This window comes from Pungitius pungitius, chromosome 21 (assembly GCF_949316345.1).
Source record: "Pungitius pungitius chromosome 21, fPunPun2.1, whole genome shotgun sequence".
Lineage (NCBI taxonomy): Eukaryota > Metazoa > Chordata > Actinopteri > Perciformes > Gasterosteidae > Pungitius > Pungitius pungitius.
In genome coordinates this window covers 11,497,513-11,502,512 of record NC_084920.1, presented here as the reverse complement: position 1 = coordinate 11,502,512, position 5,000 = coordinate 11,497,513, and the positions used below count along the sequence as shown (strand labels likewise).

General features: G+C 37.4%; 16 non-coding genes across 16 annotated transcripts; all 16 read left to right on the top strand.

The window, feature by feature from the left end:
- The first annotated feature begins 256 nt into the window (after positions 1-256).
- trnaa-ugc (transfer RNA alanine (anticodon UGC)) lies at positions 257-328 on the top strand. Its single transcript has one exon. It is a non-coding gene; the product is annotated as a tRNA-Ala (tRNA).
- A 159-nt stretch (positions 329-487) lies between these two features.
- Positions 488-569, top strand: trnas-uga (transfer RNA serine (anticodon UGA)). The gene has a single exon. It is a non-coding gene; the product is annotated as a tRNA-Ser (tRNA).
- Positions 570-854: 285 nt separating this feature from the next.
- Positions 855-926, top strand: trnaa-ugc (transfer RNA alanine (anticodon UGC)). The gene has a single exon. It is a non-coding gene; the product is annotated as a tRNA-Ala (tRNA).
- A 231-nt stretch (positions 927-1,157) lies between these two features.
- On the top strand, positions 1,158-1,239 carry trnas-uga (transfer RNA serine (anticodon UGA)). The gene has a single exon. It is a non-coding gene; the product is annotated as a tRNA-Ser (tRNA).
- Positions 1,240-1,518: 279 nt separating this feature from the next.
- trnaa-cgc (transfer RNA alanine (anticodon CGC)) lies at positions 1,519-1,590 on the top strand. The gene has a single exon. It is a non-coding gene; the product is annotated as a tRNA-Ala (tRNA).
- Positions 1,591-1,749: 159 nt separating this feature from the next.
- On the top strand, positions 1,750-1,831 carry trnas-uga (transfer RNA serine (anticodon UGA)). Its single transcript has one exon. It is a non-coding gene; the product is annotated as a tRNA-Ser (tRNA).
- Positions 1,832-2,110: 279 nt separating this feature from the next.
- trnaa-cgc (transfer RNA alanine (anticodon CGC)) lies at positions 2,111-2,182 on the top strand. The gene has a single exon. It is a non-coding gene; the product is annotated as a tRNA-Ala (tRNA).
- A 159-nt stretch (positions 2,183-2,341) lies between these two features.
- trnas-uga (transfer RNA serine (anticodon UGA)) lies at positions 2,342-2,423 on the top strand. The gene has a single exon. It is a non-coding gene; the product is annotated as a tRNA-Ser (tRNA).
- Positions 2,424-2,708: 285 nt separating this feature from the next.
- Positions 2,709-2,780, top strand: trnaa-ugc (transfer RNA alanine (anticodon UGC)). Its single transcript has one exon. It is a non-coding gene; the product is annotated as a tRNA-Ala (tRNA).
- Positions 2,781-3,011: 231 nt separating this feature from the next.
- Positions 3,012-3,093, top strand: trnas-uga (transfer RNA serine (anticodon UGA)). The gene has a single exon. It is a non-coding gene; the product is annotated as a tRNA-Ser (tRNA).
- Positions 3,094-3,372: 279 nt separating this feature from the next.
- trnaa-cgc (transfer RNA alanine (anticodon CGC)) lies at positions 3,373-3,444 on the top strand. The gene has a single exon. It is a non-coding gene; the product is annotated as a tRNA-Ala (tRNA).
- A 159-nt stretch (positions 3,445-3,603) lies between these two features.
- On the top strand, positions 3,604-3,685 carry trnas-uga (transfer RNA serine (anticodon UGA)). Its single transcript has one exon. It is a non-coding gene; the product is annotated as a tRNA-Ser (tRNA).
- Positions 3,686-3,964: 279 nt separating this feature from the next.
- Positions 3,965-4,036, top strand: trnaa-cgc (transfer RNA alanine (anticodon CGC)). Its single transcript has one exon. It is a non-coding gene; the product is annotated as a tRNA-Ala (tRNA).
- A 231-nt stretch (positions 4,037-4,267) lies between these two features.
- Positions 4,268-4,349, top strand: trnas-uga (transfer RNA serine (anticodon UGA)). The gene has a single exon. It is a non-coding gene; the product is annotated as a tRNA-Ser (tRNA).
- A 284-nt stretch (positions 4,350-4,633) lies between these two features.
- Positions 4,634-4,705, top strand: trnaa-ugc (transfer RNA alanine (anticodon UGC)). The gene has a single exon. It is a non-coding gene; the product is annotated as a tRNA-Ala (tRNA).
- Positions 4,706-4,864: 159 nt separating this feature from the next.
- On the top strand, positions 4,865-4,946 carry trnas-uga (transfer RNA serine (anticodon UGA)). Its single transcript has one exon. It is a non-coding gene; the product is annotated as a tRNA-Ser (tRNA).
- The last annotated feature ends 54 nt before the right edge of the window (positions 4,947-5,000 follow it).

Sequence of the window (5,000 nt, the reverse complement as noted above, 5' to 3'; positions counted from 1 at the left end):
CCATTGAGTGATATGGTATTCTGCCTAGGTCAACGTGTTCTGTTCTACTTGCAAACTCAAAACAACAAGAATCTGTTTAATGTGGTATAATGCGACTCACAAGATCGGTTTCAGACTGTCATAGTAAGTTTTGGCTTTGGGAAGGTCTCTATTTATTCTTTTCTCCTCATAGTTCTTCTATAGTAAGTGAATAAATATATAAATAAATATACATACATATATATCACCAAAAAAAGTAAATTCTCTAGTTTTTACAGGGGATGTAGCTCAGTGGTAGAGCGCATGCTTTGCATGTATGAGGTCCTGGGTTCAATCCCCAGCATCTCCATTAGATATTATGCTCACATTTCAGTTGATTAAAACAATTCATGGGAAAGTTTAAATTTCGAGACGAAGAACCAAAAATGTGCTCTTTCTAATTCTCTATTCTAGCGCTTAGTCAATTATTATTTTTTCCAAATAGTCAATTTTCTGCTAAAAGTCCCGTGTTGTTGTGGCCGAGAGTTTAAGGCGATGGACTTGAAATCCATTGGGGTTCCCCCGCGTAGGTTCGAATCCTGCCAGCAACTAATTCATTTTTACCACTATCTCGTCCCACCATTGAGTGATATGGTATTCTGCCTAGGTCAACGTGTTCTGTTCTACTTGCAAACTCAAAACAACAAGAATCTGTTTAATGTGGTATAATGCGACTCACAAGATCGATTTCAGACTGTCATAGTAAGTTTTGGCTTTGGGAAGGTCTCTATTTATTCTTTTCTCCTCATAGTTCTTCTATAGTAAGTCAATAAATATATAAATAAATATACATACATATATATCACCAAAAAAAAGTAAATTCTCTAGTTTTTACAGGGGATGTAGCTCAGTGGTAGAGCGCATGCTTTGCATGTATGAGGTCCTGGGTTCAATCCCCAGCATCTCCATTAGATATTATGCTCACATTTCAGTTGATTAAAACAATTCATGGGAAAGTTTAAATTTCGAGACAAAGAACCAACAAGGGAATGGAGAATCCATGTTTTGTTTAGTAAGTAAAGTTTAGATGTTTACCCATTCAAGTGTGTTCCACAAATGTGCTCTTTCTAATTCTCTATTCTAGCGCTTAGTCAATTATTATTTTTTCCAAATAGTCAATTTTCTGCTTAAAGTCCCGTGTTGTTGTGGCCGAGAGGTTAAGGCGATGGACTTGAAATCCATTGGGGTTCCCCCGCGCAGGTTCGAATCCTGCCAGCAACGAATTTATTTTTACCACTATCTCGTCCCACCATTGAGTGATATGGTATTCTGCCTAGGTCAACGTGTTCTGTTCTACTTGCAAACTCAAAACAACAAGGATCTGTTTAATGTGGTATAATGCGACTCACAAGATCGATTTCAGACTGTCATAGTAGGCTATGGGAAGGTCTCTATTTATTCTTTTCTCCTCATAGTTCTTCTATAGTAAGTGAATAAATATATAAATAAATATACATACATATATATCACCAAAAAAAAAAAAATTCTCTAGTTTTTACAGGGGATGTAGCTCAGTGGTAGAGCGCATGCTTCGCATGTATGAGGTCCTGGGTTCAATCCCCAGCATCTCCATTAGATATTATGCTCACATTTCAGTTGATTAAAACAATTCATGGGAAAGTTTAAAATTCGAGACGAAGAACCAAAAATGTGCTCTTTCTAATTCTCTATTCTAGCGCTTAGTCAATTATTATTTTTTCCAAATAGTCAATTTTCTGCTAAAAGTCCCGTGTTGTTGTGGCCGAGAGTTTAAGGCGATGGACTTGAAATCCATTGGGGTTCCCCCGCGCAGGTTCGAATCCTGCCAGCAACGAATTCATTTTTACCACTATCTCGTCCCACCATTGAGTGATATGGTATTCTGCCTAGGTCAACGTGTTCTGTTCTACTTGCAAACTCAAAACAACAAGGATCTGTTTAATGTGGTATAATGCGACTCACAAGATCGATTTCAGACTGTCATAGTAGGCTATGGGAAGGTCTCTATTTATTCTTTTCTCCTCATAGTTCTTCTATAGTAAGTGAATAAATATATAAATAAATATACATACATATATATCACCAAAAAAAAGTAAATTCTCTAGTTTTTACAGGGGATGTAGCTCAGTGGTAGAGCGCATGCTTCGCATGTATGAGGTCCTGGGTTCAATCCCCAGCATCTCCATTAGATATTATGCTCACATTTCAGTTGATTAAAACAATTCATGGGAAAGTTTAAATTTCGAGACGAAGAACCAAAAATGTGCTCTTTCTAATTCTCTATTCTAGCGCTTAGTCAATTATTATTTTTTCCAAATAGTCAATTTTCTGCTAAAAGTCCCGTGTTGTTGTGGCCGAGAGTTTAAGGCGATGGACTTGAAATCCATTGGGGTTCCCCCGCGTAGGTTCGAATCCTGCCAGCAACTAATTCATTTTTACCACTATCTCGTCCCACCATTGAGTGATATGGTATTCTGCCTAGGTCAACGTGTTCTGTTCTACTTGCAAACTCAAAACAACAAGAATCTGTTTAATGTGGTATAATGCGACTCACAAGATCGATTTCAGACTGTCATAGTAAGTTTTGGCTTTGGGAAGGTCTCTATTTATTCTTTTCTCCTCATAGTTCTTCTATAGTAAGTCAATAAATATATAAATAAATATACATACATATATATCACCAAAAAAAAGTAAATTCTCTAGTTTTTACAGGGGATGTAGCTCAGTGGTAGAGCGCATGCTTTGCATGTATGAGGTCCTGGGTTCAATCCCCAGCATCTCCATTAGATATTATGCTCACATTTCAGTTGATTAAAACAATTCATGGGAAAGTTTAAATTTCGAGACAAAGAACCAACAAGGGAATGGAGAATCCATGTTTTGTTTAGTAAATAAAGTTTAGATGTTTACCCATTCAAGTGTGTTCCACAAATGTGCTCTTTCTAATTCTCTATTCTAGCGCTTAGTCAATTATTATTTTTTCCAAATAGTCAATTTTCTGCTTAAAGTCCCGTGTTGTTGTGGCCGAGAGGTTAAGGCGATGGACTTGAAATCCATTGGGGTTCCCCCGCGCAGGTTCGAATCCTGCCAGCAACGAATTTATTTTTACCACTATCTCGTCCCACCATTGAGTGATATGGTATTCTGCCTAGGTCAACGTGTTCTGTTCTACTTGCAAACTCAAAACAACAAGGATCTGTTTAATGTGGTATAATGCGACTCACAAGATCGATTTCAGACTGTCATAGTAGGCTATGGGAAGGTCTCTATTTATTCTTTTCTCCTCATAGTTCTTCTATAGTAAGTGAATAAATATATAAATAAATATACATACATATATATCACCAAAAAAAAAAAAATTCTCTAGTTTTTACAGGGGATGTAGCTCAGTGGTAGAGCGCATGCTTCGCATGTATGAGGTCCTGGGTTCAATCCCCAGCATCTCCATTAGATATTATGCTCACATTTCAGTTGATTAAAACAATTCATGGGAAAGTTTAAAATTCGAGACGAAGAACCAAAAATGTGCTCTTTCTAATTCTCTATTCTAGCGCTTAGTCAATTATTATTTTTTCCAAATAGTCAATTTTCTGCTAAAAGTCCCGTGTTGTTGTGGCCGAGAGTTTAAGGCGATGGACTTGAAATCCATTGGGGTTCCCCCGCGCAGGTTCGAATCCTGCCAGCAACGAATTCATTTTTACCACTATCTCGTCCCACCATTGAGTGATATGGTATTCTGCCTAGGTCAACGTGTTCTGTTCTACTTGCAAACTCAAAACAACAAGGATCTGTTTAATGTGGTATAATGCGACTCACAAGATCGATTTCAGACTGTCATAGTAGGCTATGGGAAGGTCTCTATTTATTCTTTTCTCCTCATAGTTCTTCTATAGTAAGTGAATAAATATATAAATAAATATACATACATATATATCACCAAAAAAAAGTAAATTCTCTAGTTTTTACAGGGGATGTAGCTCAGTGGTAGAGCGCATGCTTCGCATGTATGAGGTCCTGGGTTCAATCCCCAGCATCTCCATTAGATATTATGCTCACATTTCAGTTGATTAAAACAATTCATGGGAAAGTTTAAATTTCGAGACAAAGAACCAACAAGGGAATGGAGAATCCATGTGTTGTTTAGTAAGTAGAGTTTAGATGTTTACCCATTCAAGTGTGTTCCACAAATGTGCTCTTTCTAATTCTCTATTCTAGCGCTTAGTCAATTATTATTTTTTCCAAATAGTCAATTTTCTGCTGAAAGTCCCGTGTTGTTGTGGCCGAGAGGTTAAGGCGATGGACTTGAAATCCATTGGGGTTCCCCCGCGCAGGTTCGAATCCTGCCAGCAACGAATTCATTTTTACCACTATCTCGTCCCACCATTGAGTGATATGGTATTCTGCCTAGGTCAACGTGTTCTGTTCTACTTGCAAGCTCAAAACAACAAGAATCTGTTTAATGTGGTATAATGCGACTCACAAGATCGGTTTCAGACTGTCATAGTAAGTTTTGGCTTTGGGAAGGTCTCTATTTATTCTTTTCTCCTCATAGTTCTTCTATAGTAAGTGAATAAATATATAAATAAATATACATACATATATATCACCAAAAAAAGTAAATTCTCTAGTTTTTACAGGGGATGTAGCTCAGTGGTAGAGCGCATGCTTTGCATGTATGAGGTCCTGGGTTCAATCCCCAGCATCTCCATTAGATATTATGCTCACATTTCAGTTGATTAAAACAATTCATGGGAAAGTTTAAATTTCGAGACGAAGAACCAAAAATGTGCTCTTTCTAATTCTCTATTCTAGCGCTTAGTCAATTATTATTTTTTCCAAATAGTCAATTTTCTGCTAAAAGTCCCGTGTTGTTGTGGCCGAGAGTTTAAGGCGATGGACTTGAAATCCATTGGGGTTCCCCCGCGTAGGTTCGAATCCTGCCAGCAACTAATTCATTTTTACCACTATCTCGTCCCACCATTGAGTGATATGGTATTCTGCCT